General features: G+C 45.3%; 2 long non-coding RNA genes across 2 annotated transcripts; one reads left to right on the top strand and one right to left on the bottom strand.

Moving 5' to 3' along the window:
• Nucleotides 1–1,330: 1,330 nt before the first annotated feature.
• On the bottom strand, nucleotides 1,331–11,254 carry LOC310702044. The gene is made up of 2 exons (XR_014523156.1): nucleotides 9,470–11,254; nucleotides 1,331–3,318 (listed from the first exon to the last, which is right to left on the bottom strand). It is a non-coding gene; the product is annotated as an uncharacterized lncRNA (long non-coding RNA).
• On the top strand, nucleotides 5,415–23,901 carry LOC310702119. The gene is made up of 3 exons (XR_014523261.1): nucleotides 5,415–7,144; nucleotides 7,503–7,912; nucleotides 23,776–23,901. It is a non-coding gene; the product is annotated as an uncharacterized lncRNA (long non-coding RNA).
• The last annotated feature ends 3,586 nt before the right edge of the window (nucleotides 23,902–27,487 follow it).

Here is a 27,487-nt window from a genome sequence, read left to right as displayed (position 1 = left end):
CAAAAGCAGGTCTATCCAGTAACCTGTCTTCCATCAGAAACCAGAAATAATGGGGTAAATAATTTGCTGCTGTTCGCTTCCACCTTCCAGCAGTCTGAGGTTAGGAAACGCTCTGAGCTTCAGCTGACATTTCCTAACTGTATTGGTTAATAGCTGTTGATTATATGATCCTCTCTTAGCCTTTTATTTACTGCGGTCAGGCTACTGACTTTTAACAGTTCCTCAGTGCAGTAAATCAAAGCGGGTGAAGGATGGTTGTGTCCCGAATGTGGAAGCCTCCAAACAGGCCGTAGCAATTAAGGTTCCTTTCATTAGCTGGAAACAGATGAGGCGGCATGCCCACCCAGGCCGCTGTAGTCAATTCTGTTCGTAGCTTCACTGCGACTTCCCAGGGAAATGGTACATAGGCAAACCCACACTTGTATACAGTGGTGCCTCGCAAGACGAAATTAATCCGTTCTGCGAGTCTCTTCGTCTTGCGGTTTTTTCGTCTTGCGAAGCACGGCTATTAACGGCTTAGCGGCTTTAAGAAAAAGGAAACGAACTCGCAAGACATTTCGTCTTGCGAAGCAAGCCCATAGGGAAATTCGTCTTGCGGAACGACTCAAAAAACGGAAAACTCTTTCGTCTTGCGCGTTTTTCGTCTTGCGAGGCATTCGTCTTGCGAGGTACCACTGTATAGGCATGGTATCTAGGCAACCCACATTTGTGGGTTGGCCAGGTCTTACAGATCGTATCCTTTATTTCTTGGAAAACTGAACCACGGGAATTGAGGGTCATCCGTCAGAAGAGGATAATTTAAAAGAGTGACAGCCCCACCACAGCAATCCCATAACCCAGCAAGCATTGTATGATGGAGTGCCCAAATAGGGCAAAGCCCTATTTGGATGCTGCTATCAACCCCTGACTAAAAACTTTAGAGAGAAACTGGAAATGTGTGTTGTTCCTGTTGAACACTTAAATTTGGGCAGGGATGGGGCAATCCAGAGAAAAGCTGGGAGACTTTCGGTTATTTGGGAAATGAGAGTTCTTCTTTCAGCATAGCTTTATGGCCTCCCTTCTCTGTGCTGTTCCCTTTAGATGTCTGTTCCACCACAATATTAGAAATGAAGGGGGAAAGCTCTGATTTGTATTATTGATTTCCACCTCAGATTGGGAAGGCGACTTAGTTCAAAACTCCAGATCTGCTGAATGCTGTTAGACTCCTTTCATACATTGCCTTTTCGTTCCCACTCTTTTCTACCCCTCTCCCCAAACTAGCAAGATGGCCCCAGAGGGGGATTTGCTCAGAGGCCCGGAATCTGTTCCAAAATAAGACCATTAGATGGCATTACAGTACATAGGATTTTAATACAAGCATTTTGGCCCGACGAGAATACAAAAAAAAGGGCTTTGCTTCCAAGTGACATAATGGTACATAACAAAAGCAGGTGACAAGAGGTGGCAGAGGTTCTTTAATACATTCTGCTTCAAAGAGAGAGAGAGATGCACAAAACAATCAGGCTGACATCACAAGCAACTATAAAACAATTTTGATACAAACGGCCCCTTTGATTTTGCCATCTCAGGCAGGTTTAACTCCCCTCAGGGCTGCACTACGCTATGCAGGCTTGATCCAAGATGGCCGTCGGCTTCACTTATGTTGGCACAGACAAAACCTGCCCAACTGGGTCATGTAAACTGGTTCTTAATCAAGCGACAAGCGACAAGCTAGCAACTATTGCTTGAGCAAAGGGTTTTGGCGCCTGACTGGACAAGTCAATCCATATGACATACTTTAACCTACTAAGCCACTGTTTCTGACATGGGGGACTGGGACAGACTTGTGACACCAGCAAGCTGAGAGCAAGTGATTTTGCGTTGGGATCTGGGCTACCAAGGGGGGTTGAGAAGGGAGGGTTTCCTAATGGAAGAAGCAAGGGGGCATTGATTGGGAAACAGCTACCCTACAAATTTGAAACTGGATGGCCATGGGAGGGCAACCAAGATGATCAAGGGTCTGGGAACCAAGCCTTATGAGGAACGGTTGAGGGAGCTGGGTATGTTTAGCCTAGAAAAGAGGAGACTGAGAGGAGATATGATAGCCATCTTCAAATCATCTGAAGGGTTGTCCCATGGACGATGGAGCAAGCTTATTTCTCCTGCTCTGGAGGGTAAGACCCAAACCAATGGATTCAAGTTTACAAGAAAGGAGATTCCGACCAAACGTCAGGAAGAGCTTTCTGACAGTAAGAGCTGTTTGACAGTGGAAGAGACTCCCTTGAGAGGAGATGGACTCTCCTTCCTTGGAGGTTTTTAAGCAGAGGCTGGACGGCCATCTGCCATGGATGCTTTGGTTGAGATTCCTGCCTTGGGCTAGTTGACCCTTGGGGGTCCCTTCCATCTCTGATTCTTCCAGAAAACTCTTGTAGTTCTATGGCAGTTTGGAGCATATTTGTTAGGCAAAAGTTCTGAAAACTCCTTGGTCAGGAGGACTCATAACCGTGTCTTTTGAATGTGTTTTATTTTATTTTTTAAGGGTAGGGGTCCTAAAATTTGGGGGGAAAACACAGCCTAAGAACACATACTCCTCTCAGAAGAGTTGAGCTGACATTCCACCCACCCTGCCTCAAGTTCCCAGGATGTGGACCAGCCTTTCGCCCTAACAGTTTTGAGTGCAAGGGTTTCCTTTGTCCCCACTGTCTCGCTGTCCACCTGGCTGCACACTTGCAGGGACGGGCCCATAGCTGCCGTCATATGTGCCCCTCGGCCCGTATGCTACAGACCCGCCGCTGTAAGTCGATCCCCCTGCTGCTGCTCCACCGCCGCCGTATGGATATAGCCTAGGTGGCTCGTTTCGTATTGGGATGTAGCCTCCACCCCGCTCCTCAGCAGTCGGTATGTAAGGGAACCCAGGTCTCTTCCACACTGGGCGGGGGAAACCCTGGCTGTTATAACCAGGGCCATAGCCATATGACCCACCGCCAGCCCCATAACCTGGCATGCCAGGTTTCACATTTGGTGCCCATAACGGAGGAGGGAGCGTCCCTCCAAATATAGACCCCAACAGCCCAGGCCGGCTTGGCTTGCCAGATTGGAAGGGGCTCGCCCCTGGTGAACTGGGGCCAGTTGTAGAAGACCCCCCTGCCTGTCCCCCAAAGGTCGCAGGGCTGCCACCCACTATCCGGGTGTCTCCTCCATCAGGAATGCAATCTCTTCGCCCCATTGACGAAACATCGGGTTGCATGAGGCCGCTGGGCAGAGAGTTCCGCTGGACCCCAGGAGGCAAGGGCTGCAGGTCTTCCGCGGACGACCCTTCGATGCATCTGGAGGCTGAGCCTAGAAAGAGACAAAGTGGCTGGTTACAGGAATAGTACCATGGCATTCTGGGACTTGCCACGACAACCTGTCCTGTTGCCTTTGGTCTGCCAGTGCAGTCAAAGGTGTGGAGGCTCAGGGGGCACTGATACAGAACGGTACAATGGCAAGAGAGAAGAGGGGAAGGGCCAGGCCTAACCCACTATGTGGTTCTGTGGTAGAGCCGCTGCCCAGGTGCTCAGTCTTCAATAACTTCTGGTGGACGAACTCAGCAAGCCCCCTGTTTAAATCCTGGAGTCTGTTAGAGCAGGCACGTTCAACAGGTAGATCAAGATCTGGACGTCTGTGGTAGATCACTGGTAGTTCATTGGCTCCCCCCAAAGAAGGGAAACAACTTTGGCTTCCCTAAAAAAACTGCTGCAGCACCACCCCCCCAAAAAAAGGGCTTTCGTCCTCCCTAAAAAGCTCAACAATTTTGACCTGAACCCCAAAAAAGGGGGTAGATCACTGGATCACTGCCAGTTTTTAACTCTGTGAGTAGATCACAGTCTCTTGAGAGTTGGCCACCGCTGTGTTAGAGGATACAGCAATGGGAAGCTAGGTGGACCAAGGATCTCTGCCTTTGCACCAAACATTTAAAGCACTGCGATACCACTTTAAGCAGTCGTGGCTTCCCCCAAAGAATTCTAGGAGCTGTAGTTTGTTAAGGGAGCTGAGACACTCCGTTACCCGCGCAGGTTCCCCGAGCAGTTTAACAATAAATCTCTCTTCACGTGGGAACTCTAGAGATGGTAGCTCTGCGAGGGAAATACTGTAGGGGTTTTTCTAATAACTCTCAGCACCCTTAACAGCAGCTCCCAGAATTTGTTTTGCCCATGTGTGCAACTATTATGCAGATTTAATTGGGTCAGTTAAACAATTGCTTGCTTTTGCTTTTTTAAAAGGTGCACTTGTTTACAGTGGTAGCTAGTCCATTACGACAAAAGGGTATATTGCTCCACCATTGTCTGTGTGCCAGCTCCCATTTGACAGCCTTCTTACAACCGGTCCATACCTGTCAGTTTCCTCCTCCTAAGTTAGTGTTGCTCTTGTAAACTCAGAAGGGAGAAAGACTGGGACAAGACTTGCCTGTCATTGGCTCTGGCTCCCTCTATTGTTGACCTTCCTGCCTTCCATCCAATCAGGTCCACCAGGCACTGCTGTTTTCGTTTGGTTTTTAAAATTTAAAAGAAGTCTAGGCTGTCCCTCAGTTCAGCAATCGGGATGCAGTAAAATTGACTCAACACAAAATCGCTTCAACTGAATGACAGCCCTCGTTTTTTACATCTTAATGGAGTTGAAAGGAAGGCACTCAGGAATGCTGTCAAGCACCTTAATTACCAGGCTCACATTGGAGAATCATTCTTTCCATGGCAAGTCACGAGGATCTTTAAAATCAGTTTCAGCTTGTGCTGAGTGAAGCCTCTGATGGATGACGAGATTCTTGGAAGCACAAGGAGGGAAGGCAGGAAAGCAGTTTGCTAAGATGGGAGGTGTAGGCTGGGTACCATAACCCGTGGGTGGCATAGAAGTCTAGGGGTGTGGAGAACACAGACTGCAAGCAAACAAAGGCTTATTGAGGACACTTGCTTTCAGTTCACACGCTCTGTGTGTGTCAGGGAGGGGCAACTGGGAAAGGGGTGGGGTGGGCCCTTCTGTGGGAATGTTGACAAGAGCAAATCTCTCTGGAACAAGGGCACCATGCTTTCCATTAAAGAGGAATCAGGACACCTAGCTCCTTCATCGCAGATCTGTGCCTCTCCTCCAAACATAGTTGAACTCCCAATTCCCATCAGTCCCGCCAGCATATATAGCTGATGGTCAGGGATGATGGGAGTTGTCCTCCAGAAATATCTGGAGCCGTGCTATTTTTTCCTAGATAAAAGAGGTGCCGGAACTCTCCATGAACACCTCCCTTCTTCTCCTTTTCATGGCAACGGCGCCCACCTGAGAGGTGCCGGAACTGAGTTTGGGTGAGTTCCAGCTGGGGGGGGAGCCCTAATCTGGAGGGCTGCATGTTGCTCATCCCTCCTCTATCACTTCCTGTGTCACACCCGGCAGCAAAAATATTATTGGAACAATAATGGACATGCACATCAGTGGCTTTAAATGCAGCAAGATCATTTGGCCCCGCTCCATTTCAAGTTGCAATCGCACAGTGCTGTACACACCAGAGAGAGAGGCTGGGAGTGTCTTTTTCCAATGCACATCATCCTTTTGGTTTTCCCACCACTGTAACCCCAGATACCCCTATTGATGAAGCTGTTGTCTGCCCACGTGCAATGGCTCAAACGTACACACCAACGTTTAACAGCGAAGTAAATGTGCCTTAAGTTTTCCTTTTTGGGCTGAGGCTGGTTTGAGGAGGAATGCATCAAATGGCAGTATTTGTCGAGAAACCACAAGGTATCTCTGCGTCGTGGGTAATGTGCGTTTACAAATTCAAAAGCCAGCAGTGGGAGAGTGCCGGAGCCAGAGTAAATGGCAATGTGTACGCAGCCTCGGATAATGCAAAGTGAGAAGAGGCAGTGGGAGTTATTTGAGACATTTGCTCTGTTAGTGTATATAGTACAGTGGTACCTCGAGTTAAGAACTTAATTCGTTCTGGAGGTCTGTTCTTAACCTGAAACTGTTCTTAACCTGAAGCACCACTTTAGCTAATGGGGCCTCCTGCTGCCGCCATGCTGCTGGAGCACGATTTCTGTTCTCATCCTGAAGCAAAGTTCTTAACCCCCGAGGTACTATTTCTGGGTTAGCGGAGTCTGTAACCTGAAGCGTATGTAACCTGAAGCGTATGTAACCTGAGGTACCACTGTACATACAAATGTATCGTATGAGCGCAAGCCTGCATTTGTAGCACACTTGCAAGCACAGTAGAGGTGTTGAATGCCAATTTTGCACCTGCGCAAGGAGCACTGCTTTACAGTGCAGTGACTGGAGACATTCTGCAGGATACATTTATGGAAATTGACTCAATAAGTGTCTGCTGGATCAGGCCAATCACCCATCTAATTCAGCATCCTGTTCTCACAGTCGCCAACCGGGTGCCTGTGGGAAACCCATAAGTGGGATAAAAGCAGAAGAGCATTCTTGCGATTTCCAGCAACTATGCATCCACTATGCTCCCATGGCTGGTTTTGGAAGCCATTAGCCACCATCTAGATCTATCCTGTCCTTTCTTCTGAAAAGCTGCGTTGGATGCATTTCCTCTGCACAAACCAGCCTTGATCTGAATTTAGAATAATTCACGCCTTATCCTCCAGTGTCGCAACTGCTAATCACCGCACCAGGCACGCCCATGAATTTGATACTCGATACTGCCTCTCATTCCCAAGCGCTGAGTGCATTTGGAACATTACCCAGGAATTCTGGCTCCCAGCCACAAACCATTTTCCTAATCTATAAGTAATAAAACAAAAGCATGGCTTTCATCACTAGGGACGGACTCATCTCTCCTATAGGACATTCGCCCCAGGCAAGGGGCAGGCCAAGAGCATCGTGTTAACATGATCCAGGTCAAGTGCTGGCAATAATCGCAATAAAGGCAAACATGGGAGAAGGGGGGAGAACAAGACTAGGAAAAATGAAAAGGGAAGAAATGATCTGCATTGGCAATATTGCATTCCCACCATCCACTCTCAAGATTCTAGTCTTCTCTCCACCTGCATTTACATCTTATCTCCCATTTCATTCTGTCTGCTCTAGGTGTGCAAGCTGATTCTTGTTTGTTTGATTACTAGCGTATGATTTTATGCTGTTAACCACTTTGTAAACCACCCTTAAATGGTGGTAAAAGTTCTATAAACCAGTGTTTTTCAACCACTGTTCCGCGGCACACTAGTGTGCCGCGAGATGTTGCCTGGTGTGCCGTGGGAAAAATTGAAAAATTCAAAAGATTTTTTTTAATTAAAAAAAGTCAAATTTTCGCCCACTAGGCGGGCGCCGGACTGTGTCCACCCTATTTTCCATCCGTCCTGGGTGGGGATCAGATTGGATGGGATCGAATGAGAGCGGACAGGCGGTCTGCTCTCATCCAATTCCCCATAGAGAGCAGCGGGGCTCTAACATCTCCCTCTCCGCACACAGTGGTGGTGTGCCTCGTGATTTTTGTCATGAAACAAGTGTGCCTTTGCCCAAAAAAGGTTGAAAAACACTGCTATAAACAGTGGGCAAATAAATCAACGAATATTGGATCTTCTTCTTCTTACTCCCACTTTAAGCCACGGTGCCATGCCATTCCCTAGGGGTGGACCAGCTCTCGTTTTTTTGCAATTGGAGCAGTGCTGCAAATTTCCTTCCACATTCCCCTGCTATCATTCCCCATCCATTAGCGAGAAAAGAAATTGCATTCAAAAATTATCAAAGGGGAGGGTAGAAATTGGGTCAAATTCTCATGTGCAGGGTACGATGAGAGCTTTTTGTTGTGGTAACCTTACTTTTGAAATGGAGCAGAGGTTTGTGAACGTCCCTTTTTTTACCATACTGCAAATCCTCTTTCCAGGGGTCTACACTCTGTAGCTTCACTGGGTGCTTGTGTTTCTTGAAAACCACCTGACACCGTCAGCTGGGCTTCCTTGTAAGTACAGGAGGCGAAGGAGACTTTCTACCAATGCTACTGACAGCTGTTTATTGCTGTTTTTAAGTGAAGCCTTTTAAAGAAATCAGCATGGGTTGTTTTTTTAAGAAAAGAGATTTTTAAAAAGAGAATAATCACGCACAGCAGTCTGAGACACTTCCTGGCTTTCTGTGCTTCAGTTAAAGCCCAAAAGAATAACAGAATCATAGAATTGTAGAGTTGGAAGTCTAGTCAAACCCCTTGCAATGCAGGAATATGCAGCTGCCCCAAATGGGGATCGAACCTGCAACCTTGGAGTTACCGGCACCATGCTCCAAGCAACTAAGCCATCGTGAGAAGGGTTGTTGCTCAGTGGCAGAGCTCATGCCTTGAATGCAAAAAGTCCCGGGTTCAATCTCAAGCATCTCTAGGGCCAAGTTGACAGATGGGCAGAACCACTCTCCCGCTAATCACCTGGTGTCAGTTGACACTTTTATACACACATAACATACTGCTGTCTATAGCAGACAGTCTCCCTGGCTTCCTGCACTTACAGGGGAGCCTGATGACCAAGGATTGACACAGCCTGAAAATCCTCTTTCGGCTGAGCCAAAAGCTCATTGCCTGCCTCACCCCCGATGCCCAAAATGCCTTGGCAACTTAGCAAATCTAAAACATGGGCACCCCAAATAGCAAAGGAGTCAGGTTAAGAACCTAGGAAGACCCTGCAGGACCAACATTCTCTTCTCACAATGGCCGCCCAGATGCCCGTGGGAAACCGCCAAGCTGGACCTGAGCACAAGAGCCCACTTTCCTTCTGTGGTTTCCAGCAACTGGTGCTCAGAAGATAGATTGAGGGACTATTAGGGATTTATGTACCCTCCAACATTTCTCTGCTATTTTTACAGAAAAAGAGGTGCCGGAACTCACCACGAAAGCCTCCCTTGTTCTCTCATAATGGCAATGGCGCCCACCTGAAAGGTACTGGAACTGAGTTCCGGGGGGGGGGACGGGACCCCTGGGGATGCCCTATTCCATACCCTCCAACATTTCTCCAATGAAAATAGGGACATCCTAAGGAAAAGGATGAGGGTGGCGCTGTGGGTTAAACTACAGAGCCTAGGATTTTCCGATCAGAAGGTCGGCGGTTCGAATCCCCATGACAGGGTGCTCGGTCCCTGTTCCTGCCAACCTAGCACTTCAAAAGCACATCAAAAGTGCAAGTAGATAAATAGGTACCGCTCCGGTGGGAAGGTAAACGGCGTTTCCGTGCGCTGCTCTGGTTCGCCAGAAGCGGCTTAGTCATGCTGGCCACATGACCTGGAAGCTGTATGCCAACTCCCTTGGCCAATAAAGCGAGATGAGCGCCGCAACCCCAGAGTCGGTCACGACTGGACCTAATGGTCAGGGGTCCCTTTACCTTTACCTTTAAGGAAAAGCGGGGCATTCCCGGATCAAATCAGAAACCGGGACGGCTTCTTTAATTCCGGGACTGTCCCTGGAAAATAGGGACACCTGGAGGGTTTGCATTGATGATGTCTGAATGACAATAAGCCCTCGAGCCCCACCAAACCATACCTTGCAGGTGGAGACACAGAACCAGGAAGATGGCCGCAGAAGTCATGCCACAGAAGGGCCATCGCCCAGGACTTCCACAGTTCATCTTGAGAGGCCTCTGAGAGCAGGAAGAGGAGAAGAAGTTCTGCTTCCCTCTGCTGACTCTGCCTTGGAGTGACAGAACTATCCTGCTCCCTCCCTCTGTGCTCTGGGACTTATATCACCGGAGCCCAGCCCCGCCCAGCCTTGAAAATAGCATCCCGAGATGGGATCAGGATGCTGCATACACCTGCTGTATCACTGCGGTTGGCCACACCTATCAGCCCTACCATTAACCTGATGGTGCTTTCGGGGCAACAAGGTGATTGGGTGGGGAAATGGGAGGAGCCTGTGATGTAGCAAGTGAAACCTGGAGGGGATCAGGATGGGTTTTAGGGAGGTAAATATGGAGAAAAGTGGACCATGGATTAAGCGGGGTTACTTAGCCACTCCAACAAGGAATAATGTTTACGAGAAAGTGTTAAGGGACACCAAACTTTTCTCCAGGCTAGGCTGCCATGTTTTCGTTATCAGCTGCATGTCTGAGAGGAATACATTCAGCAGGATAAGGTTTCATAGAAGCATGGAATTGTAGAGCGGGAAGGGACCGAAAATGTCATCTAATCCAACCCCCCTGCAATTCAGGAATCTCAATTTATCACAGGCATCACCTGCCCAGGGACAGGGCTCTTTATGTGTACTGAGGGGGTATTCTATGCTTCTTTTTTAAAATTGATTTTTATTAAAAGTTTTCATCATAAAAGACAATAAAAATCACACTCATGTTAAAAAGAAAAATAGAAAAAGGGAAGAATAAGGAAAGGGAGGAGGAGGAGGAGAAGAAGAAGAAGAAGATGATGATTAAGGAAATTACAAACTTCTCTATACTCTCAGGGGGCGGCCTCTGCTTCTGACCTGGATCCACTGCCTAAAGAATAATTTGCTACGCAAAACGACCTCTTCAAAAAGACTCTTCCTCTGTACAGAAGTTGGTACCATCCTACAGTAAAGGTTTTACAATTAAAAGTACATGTGTTCGGACACCCATTTTTTGCCTTCTGAACAAAAACCCTGGAATTTCCCCCACCGCATTCCTGGGATAGCTCAGTCAGTAGAGCATGGAAATTTTAATCTATGGGCCAAGCTTCCTCAAACTCAGCCCTCCAGATGTTTTGAGACTACAGTTCCCATCATGCCTGACCACTGGTCCTGCTAGCTAGGGATCATGGGATTGTAGACCAAAACATCTGGAGGGATGAGTTTGAGGAAGCCTGCTCTCGGCTGTGGGTTCGAGCCTCACCTTGGGTGAAAAATTTCTGCGTTGCAAGGGGTTGGGCTAGATGACCCACGTGGTCCCTTTCAATTCTACAGTTCTATGATTCCAGTGGTAGTTTCATTTCCCTTCATCTCCATGCTAAGCCGAGTTTGGCCTGCTGGAGTTTCTGGTTGTCCCCTTGGTGCCAATGGGCTGGGACCAGCTAAGTCATGGGTAGGCAAACTAAGGCCCGGGGGCCGGAGCTGGCCCAATTGCCTTCTAAATCCAGCCCGCGGATGGTCCAGGAATCAGTGTGTTTTTACATGAGTAACATGTGTCCTTTGATTTAAAATGCATCTCTGGGTTATTTGTGGGGCCTGCCTGGTGCTTTTACATGAGTAGAATGTGTGCTTTTATTTAAAATGCCTCTCTGTGTTATTTGTGGGGCATAGGAATTCGTTCATTTTTTTTTTTTTTTTTCAAAATATAGTCTAGCCCACCACAAGGTCTGAGGGACGGTGGACTGGCCGTCTGCTGAAAAAGTTTGCTGTGTGGGGCAAACAATTTCCGCTTGTGCAATGGAACTTCCCATCCCTTTTCCTTCCACATGTGCCCACCACATCACCTCCCAATCTGCTCCAGATGGTTGCGGGGAAACCCAGATCAGATGTTGAAGAAGTTTAGGGGAAGAGCAGAGGGAGGAGAAGTCCTGTTGTACTCGTGGAAGTCTTTCTGCTTGCACAATGACAAAGGCTGTTGTGCAGCTCTGCAACCGGTGTCCTTCCGCCACTGGTTTCGGAAGCAATGTACACACCGCCTAATCCACAATTCATATCTATCCTGCACCTATCCTTTTGTTTTCTTACGGAATGCTGTGTTTCGACGCACTTTTCCCCAAACCAGCTTTGATCCGAACTGAGAAAAACGATGGTCTTGCTTGTGCTGTGAACTGACAATGTGTACACGCCCCTTGTTGAATACACCCAATGCCGGATTTACATATAAGCTAAACAAGCTATAGCTTAGGGCCCCACTCTCTTGGGGGCCCCAAAAAAATTAAAGGGAAAAAGAAGATGTATATTTCCAAAATATAAGATAAAAAACAAATAAAATAAAACCTACATACAGCAACAGTGTTTTGTGTTGTGTAGGCTCCTATGAATTACCATATAGCATATATTCAACACAAAAAAGCAGCAACAATTTGTTGTTGACAAAGGACAGCTGGACATACAAAGGGCCCCATTACCTTCAGTAGCTTAGGGCCTCATCAAACCTAAATCCGGCCCCATGGATTCAGACATCGTGAGGAGGGCATGTTCATCTTTGCTTTAGTACTGTGGTGAGTGCAGGCCTTCTTTGGTGTCCGGTCATTACAATGCCATTCTTGGCCATATTCAGCACCACAGTGATTCATGCTGAAGAAATCATTACAAAGCACTTTAACATTCCCTTCCTTTCATATTAGGTACCACGGTGATTAATGCTTCATTACGCAACAATTTGATTACGGGCAGTTTTGTTGCCTTCCTTTCATATCTGGTACTTTGTATAACTGAGCCACTGAAGTTATATCTTTTGCATTCTATCTACCTAGTTTTGTTTGATAAAGAAAGATTTCCTGTGAAGAGGATTGAAATAACATTGTGAAACAGTTTGCATAACCGTCTGTGATAAAAAATAAAATTAAATTACTGTATTTTTCTGTGTATAAGACTATATTTTTTCCTAAATTTTTGAAGTTTAAAATAAGGGGTCGTCTTACACACGGATAGTGCATAGTGCATTTTCTTAATTTTGAGTCCCCTCAAAAAGGGTGCATCATATACACGGGGGCATGTTATACACGGAAAAATACGGTAAATAACAGCAGCAAGACACATGAACAATGTTTGAGCAATTAGTTCTTCTGCATTCAACTATTGTGAAATTCGCTGACTGGATAAGTACTTCACCACTTGGCTACTTTGATGAGATGATATGTCTTTGAACAAACAGTGCTTTATTTAGGCTCTTTCCACCTGAAATGCAGAACTGGCCAATATATACAGCAGTGAAGAAAACTAAAGTGATCTATGAAACAAAGAACAGCTGATACAAACTTGTTGAATTCCCAATCACCCATGAGGTTCAGATATATAACTTTTATCCCTTGCTAACCTAGATCACATCCGCCCTATACATTTAAGGCACTCTCTTAGCACTTGAGCAGTGATGACTCCCACCAAAGGCTCCCATAGTTTGTTAAGGCAGAGCCACAATTCCGAGCACCCTTAGAAGAGAAGAGTTTGGATTTGATATCCCGCCTTTCACTCCCCTTCAGGAGTCTCAAAGTGGCTAACATTCTCCTTTCCCTTCCTCCCCCACAACAAACACTCTGTGAGGTGAGTGGGGCTGAGAGACTTCATAGAAGTGTGACTGGCCCAAGGTCACCCAGCAGCTGCATGTGGAGGAGCGGAGACGCGAACCCGGTTACCCAGACTACGTGACTACCGCTCTTAACCACTACACCACAAACTACAGTTCCCAGGATTCTTCAGTGGAAGCCATTACTACCAAGATGGTGCAAAAATGCTTTAAAAGTATGATGCGGGGGTGACCCTAGTCTCTTTTTCTTCTCCGCTTCCTTGACCACCATCAAAGCTGTAACCAGTGCTTTTTTTCCTTAAAAAATGTTTAGGGGTACTCTCATTTTCCTACTCATATTGAAATACTGCCCCTCAATGAGGCCAAACTTAGATTCACAAAATGATGGTGGTGGTGGTGATAATGGCTGGATTTCCCCAGCCACTCTGGGCAGCTTCCAAGAAGAGATTAAAAATACATTAAAACATCAGTCATTGAAAACTTCCCTAAACAGGCCTGCCTTCAGATGTCTTCTAAATGTCAGGTAGTTGTTTATTTCTTTGACATCTGATGGGACGGTGTTCCACAGGGCAGGTGCCACTACCAAGAAGACCCTCTGCCTGGTCCCTGTTACCTCACTTTTTTCGCAGTGAGGGAACCACCAGAAGGCCCTCGGAGCTGGACCTCAGTGTCCGGGTAGAAGGATGGGGGTGGAGACGCTCCTTCAGGTATACTGGGCCGAGGCCGTTTAGGGCTTTAATGATCAGCACCAACACTTTGAATTGTGCCTGGAAACGTATTGGGTATGTTGAGGGGTATGCATACCCCTGCGTCCCCCCAGAAAGAAAAGCAAATGTGTTTAAGCTAGTTGGAAAAATAAAGTAACGTAACAAGAACGGCTGGAAGTCAAGTCACTTGGTGGGTGTCCGTGTGGGGTAGGTGTGTAGGCATGTTGATATGTACAGTACAGTGGTACCTCGGGTTACATACGCTTCAGGTTACAGACTCTGCTAACCCAGAAATAGTGCTTCAGGTTAAGAACTTTGCTTCAGGATGAGAACAGAAATCGTGCTCCGGCGGCTCGGCGGCAGCAGGAGGCCCCATTAGCTAAAGTGGTGCTTCAGGTTAAGAACAGTTTCAGGTTAAGAACGGACCTCCGGAACGAATTAAGTACTTAACCCGAGGTACCACTGTCTAAGTAGGTATTATATAGAGTAATGTAGGTATGTTTTATGTTATGAAAATAAGGTGGTGTTTTATGTATGTGTATTGTGTAAATGTCTATGTATGTATGTATGTTAATAATAATAAAAAAGAATAAAAGAGAAAAAGAGAAAAGAAAGAAAAGCACTGGCTATAACTCTTTTTAGTTCATGTTTACCTGCAGGGCACCGTATACCTGAATTGGTGCTCTATAAGTACATAAGAAGCACCTGTTCAATCAGGTCAATAGCCCATCTAGTCCAGCACCCTGTTTTCACAGCGGCCAGACAGATGCTTGTGGGAAACCCGCAAGCAGGATCTGAGCTCTCTCCCCTCCTGCACTTTACAGCCACTGCCTTTCAGAAGCAATCCTGCCTCCAGCTGCGGCGCAGAGCACCGCCATTGTGCCTGGTAGCCCTTGGGAGCCTCACTGCCTCCTGTGGGAGTGAGTTCCGCAGTTTAAATAAATCATCAGCGTTACAGCTAACCACAGCCAGTGGACTGAACATGCAGCTAGGGTGGATCCTGATCTTATCCCGTGTTTGCCTTTCTGGATACCCATCTGCATTGCAAAGCGAGGTCAGCTCAGCAAAGAAGAGAGCTGGCTCAGGGCTGGGAATCCATTGCCACATTGCCTCTCATGTTAAGCAAGAACCCGTCCTGTAGGAACCTAGTTGGCAGGGATCAAGTATCTATTTCATCACTCGAATAGAACAGGGAAAGTATTTAGGTCAGAAAATATGGGAAGGGGAATATAATATAATGTAATATAATATAATATAATATAATATAATATAATATAATATAATATAATATAATATAATATAATATAATATAATATAATATAATATAATATATAATAACGATTTATTTATACCCTGCCCATCTGGAAAAGGTAGAGAGAATCGGGATTTCTCTCTGGTGCCCAGGAGGACATGGCACAACCAAAGTTGTGAGTCCTGGATTCCTTCCATCTCCTCTTTGGGAGGAAAAGAATGAGGGCGAGCGATGGGTTTTGCACAGGCATAGGCAAACTCGGCCCTCCAGATGTTTTTGGACTACAGTTCCCATCATCCCTGACCACTGGTCCTCTTAGCTAGGGATGATGGGAGTTGTAGTCCCAAAACATCTGGAGGGCCGAGTTTGCCTATGCCTGGTTTTGCATGAGCCTGAGAACGGCAAATTATTGACTGGGAAAGGTCACCCCAAGGACCACTGCAAGTTAGGAAGGCCGGTCTTTCAGGCTGTTTATAAGCACCAGCTGCTATTCACTATTACATCAAGAGACCTGCTTTCCACTCCAGCAGGACCTTGCATGGCTAGACTGGCACCCACTCACCCACATAATTCTGGGTGAGCAGAAGGAAAGTGCAGGTGGAGCACATTGGTCAAAGTGCTCAGGCTAAGGGAGGCACCAGAGCATCCTTAGGCAAAGGCCCCGCGCCCAGGAATCAAGAGGGGTTGTGCCTATAAAGAAGGTAAAGGTAAAAGGTAAAGGACCGCTGATTGGTGAAGTCCAAAGGCGACTATGGAGGTGCAGTGCTCATCTCACTTTCAGGCCGAGGGAGCCAGTGTTTGTCCACAGACAGTTGGGGATTTGAACCACTGACCTTCCAATCAGCAAGCCCAAGAGGCTCAGTAGTTTAGACCACAGTGCCACCCACATCCCTTCTTTATTTGAGTGCTCTCTCCCATTTAAAGAAGACTTAGCCGATTAAATGAATGAATGGATTCACAACATGCATAGCTTAGCAAAGGACCAGGAGGGGACAAAGCCTGTGTTTTGCATATTTCATCAAGGCAAATGTGTTTTTATGTGCTCTTTTTTTTCGTACAATATTTTTATTAATTTTCACAAAAACATTACATTTTTTTAAAAAAAGCATACAATAAAACATTTAAAACAACTATATACACTATCAGTATTGAATCCACCGTATGGGAATTACTTGAATCCCCTCCTCCCTCGGTTCCTTTATAATATTTTCATTCACACATGTCAATAAAGCCTTTTTCTCGGATTAATTCCAATTTTTGTACATTGTCTATAATATTACAAGTGTTTTTGGCAAGATGACAACAAATATAAAAAAGAATGGTAAATGTCTATTGCATATTTACAAAAGCAATGTACACAAGTTAATACATTAGCAGGGTTTTTAAATGGGCCATTTAAAACATCACTCCAGCTTCCCAAAATACCCAGATATTACCTACAGTAGATAACAGAAGTGTTTTCCTGCCTATTTTGAGCTGAAAGCAGTATCTGAGAAATGTGCTGTTTCACATTGCTGTGAGTTTTGGACGCTGGGGTAGGCTGCATACCGAAGTTTCTTCTAATTCTTAGACTCAGCAAGGATCCAATTGCCGGAGTAGCCAGACATGGTCTGTCTCGGGAGACAATGGAGGAGTGAGCCTTTGGGTGTGATGTCAAACGGTTGGAAGGGTTGCAGCGCCTGCTGTGGCTATAGAGACCAATGTGGGAGAGACATGTTTTGCTGCAGCTGGGGCAGATGAAGGCGTCCGGTTGTGCCGAGGCAGAGGCACCATAACATTTCTTCTTTCTGCGCTCCTCCAAGTTTCTTAGTAATGGCCCCCCTAATTATAGGTCCTTAAGGGGACGTGGGTGGCGCTGTGGGTTAAACCACAGAGCCTAGGGCTCGCCGATCAGAAAGTCGTTGGTTTGAATCCCCGCGATAGGGTGAGCTCCCGATGCTCGGTCCCAGCTCCTGCCAACCTAGCAGTTCGAAAGCACGTCAGAGTGCAAGTAGATAAATAGATACTGCTCCGGCGGGAAGGTAAACGGCATTTCCGTGCGCTGCTCTGGTTTGCCAGAAGTGGCTTAGTCATGCTGGCCACATGACCTGGAAGCTGTACGCTGGCTCCCTCGGCCAATAAAGTGAGATGAGCGCCGCAACCCCAGAATCGGTCATGACTGGACCTAATGGTCAGGGGTCCCTTTACCTTTACCTAAGGTAACAAAGGAAGTGGCTCTGTGCCAAAGGGCAAATGGGTGCCCCCCCCCAACTGTCTGTTAGTTCGAACGAGGAAGGCCAAAGCTGAGGGGCGTGAACTAGAATCTAAAAACAGGATGGGCAGCTGAGAGACAGAGCCATGCCTTAAAGATATTTCCAGTGGATTATATCATGTGATATGATTCTGAAAGACTTCCTAGACTAGGTACAAGGAATCTGTGACCTTCCAGATATTTGTTGAACTACAACTCCCATAATCCCTGCCCATTGGCCACGCTGGCTGGAGATATTGTGAGTTGGAGTCCCCCACCCACAGATGCCCCATCCTAGACAATGTATTACAGATGAGCAGGTAAGTTTGGCTTCATTTGTATCTGCAGTTTATGCCACCTATTATTTAAGTGATAGAATGCCAGATACCATTTAATGAATATATTTAAGTGTTCTCTTAGAGAAGACTTAGCTGATTAAATGAATGAATGGATTCACGACATGCATAGCTTTGCAAACATCTGCATAAAACAATAGGAAATACAAGCACACTTTTGTTTACACACAATGATAAAGTTGGGAGGGACGCTGAGGAGCATCTAAGTCCAACCTCCTTACAGGGATCAAACCTGCAACCTTGGCGTTACCAGCAGTGCACTCTAACCAACTGAGCTAGCCTGCTGAGCTGATAATAATTTGCATATGCAGTACATAAACATGTTCCCAATACCTCACATTAATATTACTAACATATTCTTCAACATCAACTTCGTTGGTCATGTTGTGCAGATGCCTGATTATTGTTTTCCAAAGCAACTATTTTATTCCAAACTTAAAAATGGAAAGCATAATGCTGGTGGTCAACAAAAGAGGTTTAAAGACTCTCAAGGCAAATCTTGAAAATGTAGTATAAACACCAACAACTGGGAAACACTGGCCTGAGAGCACTCTAGTTGGAGAACAGTCTTTACCAAAAGTGTCATGGGCTTTGAAGATACTCGAACTCAGGACGCAAGGGAGAAATGTGCTAAGAGGAAGGCACGCTTGGCAAACCCTCACAGTGATCAACTCCCACCGGGAACCAATGTCTCCACTGTGGAAGGATGTGTGGATCCAGAATTGGCTGCCACAGCCACTTACGGACCCATTGTTAAAATCGTGTTTATGGAAGACAATCTTACTCAGTTACAAGTGATTGCCAAAGAAAGAAGAAACTTGATAAAATGGAGTTATGCAAGGGCAGGATACTGCAGGATAGCACATGCTTTTGGACTCCGGCATGATGATCATAGAGTCATAGACATGTACCATCTTAGAAAAGGCATTCCCTTCTATGAAGGAGATAAATGAGGAAACCTTTAGTATGCAAAAGCCACAGGAGTCGACTGTATTCCTTCTGGTCCTTTTTCCAGCTGACAAATGGAAAATGGAGCTCTGGAACATGTGACCGGGAAGGCTTTGGCTTCCTGAACTTGCTGCCACCTCAAATTGCTTCCTCTTTACTCACGAGCTCCATTTAAGGATTATTTTAATTGGCTAAAGACTGAGCAATGCCGTTCCTCAGATAAAAAGCGCCATGCAACAGGTTGTTACTGCTACTGACAACAGGATCAGAGTCACTGCTTAATACCTGGTTATCCCTCTGTTACTTTGATCCTCAATTGTCTATTGTGGTCATGGCAAGGACTGCAGTATCATTGGACGCAGGCTAGCCATAAAACTCCTAAGTACCGGTAATAAACAATGATCAAGGCTGACAGCATGCCTGTTACACACTCTGATTTGTATTGTTAGAAGGCACCTAAAAGTGTGGGGGAGTTATTGTTTTGTGTTTTTATTATATATTTTATATATATATATATTATATTTTATTATATATTTTATTATATATTTTTCTGTTTTTGTCTTGTATTTTTATGCTGTGAACCACCCTGAGATATACAGATGAAGGGTGGTAGACAAATTTAATAAATAAAGACAAATTTAATAAATAAAATGCATACATACATAAAAGGTTATCTACTCCAGTGGTCCCAAAACTTTCCCCCCTATGGGCTACTTGAGAATTTCTGGTGGTCTTCCCGGCGGGAAGGTAAACGGTGTTTCCGTGCGCTGCTCTGGTTCGCCAGAAGCAGCTTAGTCATGCTGGCCACATGACCCGGAAGCTGTACACCGGCTCCCTCGGCCAATAAAACGAGATGAGCGCCGCAACCCCAGAGTCAGTCACGACTGGACCTAATGGTCAGGGGTCCCTTTACCTTTACCTTACATACAGCAACAGTGTTTTGTGTTGTGTAGGCTCCTAGGAATTTCCATATAGCAGGGGTCTGCAACCCGCGGCTCCGGAGCCGCATGTGGCTCTTTTACATCTTTGCTGCGGCTCTGGGGCGGATACTAGCGAGGGGAGGAGGCGCATTGTGCGCCCCGCACTCCCCACTGTGGTGGGCGCTGTACTGGCTGTGACGTTGCATGGAGTGGTGCGTGCGTTAGTCACGCACCGTCCCGACGTCACCTTCCTGCCTGCTGTCAGATCGCGGCTCCGGAGATATATTTGTTTTAAATGTCGCAATGGTTTTGTGGCTCCCAGGTTTTTTTTTTCCTTCGGAAACGGGTCCAAGTAGCTCTTTTTGTCTTAAAGGTTGCAGACCCCTGCCATATAGCATATATTCAACACAAAAAACAACAACAATTTGTTGTTGACAAAGGACAGCTGGACATATAAAGGGCCCCATTACCTTCAGGAGCTTAGGCAGGCATAGACAAACTTGGCCATCCAGATGTTTTTGGCTTACAACTCTCATGATCCCTAGCTAGCAGGACCAGTGGTCAGGGATGATGGGAATTGTAGTCCCAAAAACATCTGGAGGACTATTTGCCTATGCCTGTCTTAGGGCCTCATCAAACATAAATCCGGCCCTGGACACACTCCACAGAAAACCAATCCTTCACCCTTCAAATAACAGGAAACACTCCCCACAAGAAATAGATGCTTTATTTGAGTTCCCAAAGCAATCCCAAAGCCATCTCAAATATTTTCTCCGCAACAGATGGAAGTACCTTGGGGGGGGGGGGAATCCATTCCTAATAGTTATTTTCACTTGCAAAAGCCTTCAAATCCTGTAAGGAGATAAACTTTTTGTTATGTATTGCAGTTCTCACCCTGGCCACCAGCAGTATTGTGTATGTAGTTTTCACTCAGGTCCACGTCAGTTATTTTAGGCGGGAAACCCTGGGTTACAATGTTGACAGCCGGCTGCCTATAAAAGCAGGCCGGCTGAGCTGTTTGCTGTTCAGTTCTGTCCAGCTTACAATAAAGAGCTGCTCTGGAGAAATCACTGTGTCGTCTGCTATGTTCGCCCACAACTTAACACTGGCGATGAAGGTGGGATCGATGGACAACAGAGCACAGCCAGATGTGGCCACCCTCTGAGATGAGCTGAATCATGGAGCTGAAACACTGAGCGAAATCACGGAGCAGAACCAATTCAGAGCTGACTGTTCTGGCTAGAGCACTGTGTTCCATCCATCGCCTCCATGTCGGCATCGGAACCATGGCTTCACTCGTGCCTCTACTGCCGTTTGCGCCAGCCTCTGAATCATGGGACTCCTACCTCGCTCAGTTTGACTGCTACCTCCAAGCAAATGAGCTGACAAGAGGGTTTGTAGAGCAGAAGCAGGGCCTCTCCTCAGCCTTTGTGGCCCCGAAGTGTTCGCGACGGCCCAAGCATTGGTTACGCCTCTAGCAGTCCAGGCAGCACATTGGGACACGATTCAAGAGAAGCTCCACAACCACTACGCCCCAAAGCCGTCCAAGATTGCTGCCCGCCATGCGTTCTACCACCGGAACCAGGCAGAGGGGGAGTCAATCAACAACTACACCGCTGCCCTCTGACAGGCTGCAATGCACTGCGAGTTCCGAGACTTAGATGATGCCCTGATGGATCAAATCGTCTGCGGGGTCCGGGACATCCGTCTGCAATGGCATCTCCTCGCCAAGCCAGACCTCACGCTGCAGAAAGCCACTGAGGAGGCCGTGGCCTCAGAAGCTGTTGAACTCTCCACCCAGGAAATCCACAAGGCCAGTAGACCGTATTTAAAGGACTATGTTGTTGGACATGTAACACTGTTGGTCTAATGGAAGTATGTGAAATGTAACCGATATGCTTTGTGCCTAATTGAACCATTACGTGTAGTGCTGTATATAAGGAAACCATTACAGTTGTAACTAACGCCACTATTTAACACTTTTCACATGGTCTGTGACAATAGATTCAAGGACTGGGGTATTTACCATTTCAAAAGAATGACCTAGACTAGCCAAGATAAGGCAGTCAGCAAGAATGATCAGGTATCTTGATTGGACAGGAGACAACAAGCCACACTCATATTTCTGTAGCTCTTTCTGTGATGCTGGTATGATACTTGTAGGTGGTCTTTGGCTAACGGGTTGGGCAATTTCTAAAGTCTTTAAAAATTGTATCCGACCACAGCTACCAGAGAGGAATGGCAAATGAAGCTATTGGATTATGCCAAAACAGGAAAACTGACCGGAAAACTCAGGAACCAGGAAGACCAAAACTTTAATAAGGAATGGGGGGAAATTACAATTTACCTTAAAAACCACTGTAAGCAGCTGAAAACATTAGCAGGACCGCAATAACACTATGGATACAATGGAGTTATAAAAAAAATTGGATTATTTTTAAAAAGAAGCAGCAGAAAAGGTTTACTAACAGAACCCCCTAGAAGGGAAGGTGGGAAGTCTAGAGATTCGGGAGAATCTTGTATTTTCGGATGTGTTGTGGTATGACTGTAAACTTAAATATGTAAAACCAAATAAAGATTATATAAATATAATAAAATAAAAGTTTTTACACACTTCTGTTCTGGGTCTTCACCTCCTTGCAAGGATGCGGTGGGCAGACTCTGATGCAACAGAAGATAAAGATCTGGTTCCTGCCTCCATTCTTCTCTCACTGATCATGGAGGACACTGAACCCCTTGATGGATTTGGAAGTTTGGCTGTAAACGCCAACCCCAATTTTTTTCTTATAACAATAGCAACTGCAACACACTGCAAACTACGGTATGGTTTTCAATGGTATATTTGCAGCTATACCACAAACCACTTGAATTAAGTTTTTTTTAAAAAAACATTATTGGAAATTTTATTTACAACATAACATAAACCGCCACCCCACCCCAATACAGAAATCCACCCTCATTAAACGTGAACATAACATACAACAAGCATAACATACAACAATACAACCAACCAAATAAAAGACTTCCTTTATCCTGTATCTGGCCTCCTCATTTACTTCTTATAAACTGTTTCCTTTATGAATAATTATTAAGATTTTTCTAATTATAACTTAAATATCCACAAAGTCTCCTGCAGACATTAATCAAAACAAGTCCAGGTATGTATTTTAGGGCACTGTTTTGTGAAGTATTCTGCATTTCCCCCGTGCTTTTTGAAACTCTTGTCTAGTGTGATCTCTAATTGCCCATGTTAATCTAACCAGTTCAATATACCCTAACAGTTTGTCTTGCCATTCCTTTTTTGCTGGCACAATTTCTTTTCCCCCAGTTTTTAGCAGTTAGGATCCTTGCCGCTCCTGTGGCATAGAAGAATATTTTCTGATCTTCTCTTGCTATACCTGCGTCCGTTATCCCTAGTAGAAAAGCTTCTGTATTTTTCATAAAGTTATACTTAAACTTTTTTTAAGCTCGTCATATACTGTGTTCCAGAAGCTTTTGGTTTTTTCTCAAGTCCACCAAACATGTACAGTGGTGTCTTGGGTTAAGTACTTAATTCGTTCTGAAGGTCCGTTCTTAACCTGAAACTATTCTTAACCTGAAGCACCACTTTAGCTAATGGGGCCTCTTGCTGCTGCCGCGCCGCCGGAGCACGATTTCTGTTCTCATCCTGAAGCAAAGTTCTTAACCCGAGGTACTATTTCTGGGTTAGCGGAGTCTGTAACTTGAAGCGTATGTAACCTGAAGCGTATGTAACCCGAGGTACCACTGTATAAGTGTCCCCTCTGTTTTACCACACCTCCAGCACAGATTTGTTTTTGTCTTACACATTTTAGCTATTTTGGTAGGACTTGAATTAAGTTTGTATACCACTGGTGGGAACCCTGATCTCGTCCAAAGAGGATTACACAACTTAATGGGGGATAAACCTATCAACAGACACAGTGGCTATGTTCTACTTCCCCTGGTGATAGTATGCCTCTGAGTGCCAGTTACTGGAGATTCATGTTGTAGGATAACCAGTCTCATATAACCAACATGCTGAAGTTAAATAATGCAGGATGAGATGGTTAAAAGCATAGAGTAAGCTGTCCTGACTGGCTTAGCTCACCTTGGGAGGGACTAGGTAATCAAGGCTTTGTTCCCCCTGAGTCTACCAGAAAAACTCAGCCTCGGTGAAGAGGCTAGGCTGGTTGCTGCAACTTATCCACATAGCTCTTACAAGCTATTCTTGTCTTCCTATACCCATAATTTAGGAACTTTCACCACTGTAACTAAGCCAAGTTTTACTGCCTGTGCAACTTTTTCTGACTGCTGTATGGAAAAGCACATGAATCTGACCTTTGGAGAGTTTGTAAGTAAATCATTTTTAACTTACCAAACGTGTGGTCTCTTTCTATGCTTACGCAAGTGGGGGGTTTTGGAACTTAGTACGGTATATTTTAAAGATCTATATTTCTATGCTTTGCTTTACTGCATGTTTTGTGATTTTAGATCTCTGCTGGGGTTTCCTCACCAAAGAGTACTTGCACCCCAAACTTGAATCTTGGCATCCAGGAATTATCCTCGTTTTTTAAGCCTATTTTTTCCCTTTGCAACTAAAAAAATTCATTGCTATAGCATCCCCCAGAGATGGCCACTTAGCCTCTTCATAAACACTTCCAATGCAGGAACATCCATTACTTTCTGGGACAGCCAGTTCCAATGCTGCACAGCTCATATAATCAGGAAGCTCTTCTTAATGTTCCATCAAAATCCCCTGTCTTGTAATTTGAACCCATTGACTAAGGTCCCAAACTAACTTGCTCCCTCATCTATGTGTCAGAACTTAAAAACAAAAACCTATCACCTCTTAACTGTCTCTTCTCCAAACACCCAACTCCATACTGAGAGCCCGTGTGGTGTAGTGGTTAAGAGTGGTAGTCTTGTAATCTGGTGAACTGGGTTCGCATCTCCGCTCCTCCACATGCAGCTGCTGGGTGACCTTGGGCTAGTCACACTTCTCTTAAGTCTCTCAGCCCCACTCACCTCACAGAGTGTTGTGGGGGAGGAAGGGAAAGGAGAATGTTAGCCGCTTTGAGGCTCCTTAGGGTAGTGATAAAGCAGGATATCAAATCCAAACTCTTCTTCTCCTTCAACCTTCCTCAGAGGACTTTGCCTGCTTACACACGAAACACTTAAAGCACCCCCCCAAAAAAAATAATCCTGAAGGCTTACCCCCTCAGAGCTACAATTCCCAGCACCCTGAAACAATTCCCAGCACCCTGAAACTATAGTTCCCATGTTTCTTTGGGGAGTGTGCATTAAATGTATGGTGTGCATACATTTGGACCACTGACAGTCTTTTTCACCCTCCTCTGGATCTATTTCAGCTTGTCAACACCCTCCCTCAAACTCTTGTCAATGAGCGAGAGAAGGAATTGGGGGGAGCTTCCAGACCATCTCTTTACTGAGCATTCATTCTGATTTGTGCACACAGAGATTAGACCAGGGGTAGGCAACCTAAGGCCCATGAGCCAGAAGCGGCCCATGGAGGCCGTTTAACTGGCCCCCGAGCCGCCCCCGAGCCAAGCCACCAGCTCAGGGAATCTGGCTGCTAAAATGGCATCCGAGCGGATTTTTGCTGAATCGGCAAAATGTCCTGGAAAACCTGGATGTATGGCAAGTTGGGCGATGTTATCAAAAAATGCATTGCATTAGAACATCAGCAATCCTAAATTCAAAGATTTCTGAGTTTTTGCTTTGGCGAGTCACAGTATCCCAGGATAGCCTACCTCAAAGAATTGTTGGGGTGTTAGAATGGCATCACTGGGGAAAGGGCAGGACTCAGATGTAACAAATAATAACAGCTAAGAACTAGCCAGACATTTAGGACATCTAAGGCTACAGTCCTTACCTGGCAGTCAGTCTCAGTACATTCAGTAGATATTATGTATTGAGTAAGCATGCAAGCAATGGAAGTACACAGATGCAAAGCTCAGCACATTTGGAAGAAAACCGTGTTGAAATCAGTGAGAGTTAGGCCTCATTCATACAATTGTTTATTCTGTTTCCCTGTTAATTACTATATCATCTTTGAGCTTTGAGCCACTTTTGAAATCAAGTGAAATCTAGTGGATGTTTAGTGATCATGTAAGGGTTAACCTTAAGGAAATCAGTCCTGAGTGCTCACTGGAAGGACAGATCCTGAAGCTGGGGCTCCAATACTTTGGCCACCTCATGAGAAGAGAAGACTCCCTGGAAAAGACCCTGATGCTGGGAAAGATGGAGGGCACAAGGAGAAGGGGACAACAGAGGACGAGATGGTTGGACAGTGTTCGCGAAGCTACCAGCATGAGTTTGACCAAACTGCGGGAGGCAGTGGAAGACAGGAGTGCCTGGCGTGCACTGGTCCATGGGGTCATGAAGAGTCGGACACGACTAAATGCCTAAACAACAACAACAAAGGTTTAACCGTGATCCCTTCCAATTCTACAATTCTATGGTTCTAATTTTTATTTTTGCAGTAAAGGATTACCGGTACTTTCCTTATCTTTTTTTTTTTCCATTTTTAAATAATTTTTTATTAATTTTCCAAACACAAAATAAAGACAGACAATACACAATACACAAACATACAAACATATAAACATGTATAATTTCATAACCATTTTTTCATAACCTTATTTCTCGGACTTCCCCATACCTTCCCCTTTCTGCATCCTTGTTTTGTACTTCTTCAGCAACTCCTCAGTCTAATTATTCAATTTAGTTTCTTTTAAAATTTCTTAAATTTGTTAATTACAGCTGCAATTCTCTGTTTCCCAACCCCTTGACATTTTAACACTCCTGAATTTTACAACAAGTTCTAAGATACACTTTAAATTTCTTCCAGTCTTCTTCCACTGTCTCTTTCCCCTGGTCACGGATTCTGCCAGTCATCTCGGCCAGTCCCATATAGTCAATCACCTTCGTTTGCCATTCTTCCAGTGTAGGTAGTTGTTGTGTCTTCCAATACTTTGCTAGAAGAATCCTTGCTGCTGTGGTCGCATACATAAAAAACGTCCTATCCTTCCTTTTCACCGATTGGCCGACGATGCCCAGGAGAAAAGCCTCAGGTTTTTTAGGGAAGGTCCATTTAAGAACCTTCTTGATTTCATTATAGATCATTTCCCAAAATGCTTTTATCCTCGGGCAGGTCCACCAAAGGTGGTAAAAGGTACCTTCAGTCTCATTACATTTCCAACATTTGTTATTGGGCGAATGATAAATTTTTGCAAGCTTGACTGGGGTCATGTACCACCTGTACATCATTTTCATAATGTTTTCTCTTAAGGCGTTACATGCCGTGAATTTAATACCGGTGGTCCACAACTGTTCCCAGTCAGCAAACATAATGTTATGACCAATATCTTGTGCCCATTTTATCATAGCTGATTTCACCGTTTCATCCTGTGTGTTCCATTTCAACAGCAAATTATACATTCTCGACAAATTCTTAGTATTGGGTTCTAGCAATTCTGTTTCTAATTTTGACCTCTCCATCTGGAAGCCTATTTTCCTGTCCTGTTTAAAATATCTCATTTATCTGAAGGTAATGCAACCAATTTCGTACTTTGGACTTTAATTTCTCATAACTCTGTAATTTAACTTTTTCTCCATCTTGTTCTAAGATTTCACAGTATTTTGGCCATTTGGACTCCATATTAAGTTTTTTCACCTCTTTAGCTTCCATTGGTGACAACCACCTGGGGGTTTTACTTTCCAATAAATCTTTATACCGCATCCAAACGTTATACAATGCTTTCCTAACAATATGGTTTTTGAAACCTTTATGCAGTTTTACCTTATCATACCATATGTATGCATGCCAGCCAAATCTATTGTCAAACCCTTCCAGATCCAGAATGTCTGGGTTCTCAAGAAGTAGCCACTGTTTCAGCCAGCAAAAAGCCGCCGATTCATAGTAGAGTCTTAAGTCCGGCAGGG

This window comes from Podarcis liolepis (assembly GCF_965112155.1).
Source record: "Podarcis liolepis genome assembly, chromosome: 2".
NCBI classification, from domain to species: Eukaryota; Metazoa; Chordata; class Lepidosauria; order Squamata; family Lacertidae; genus Podarcis; species Podarcis liolepis.
The sequence above is the reverse complement of the archived record's forward strand: the minus strand, read 5'-3'. Positions and strand labels throughout refer to the sequence as shown.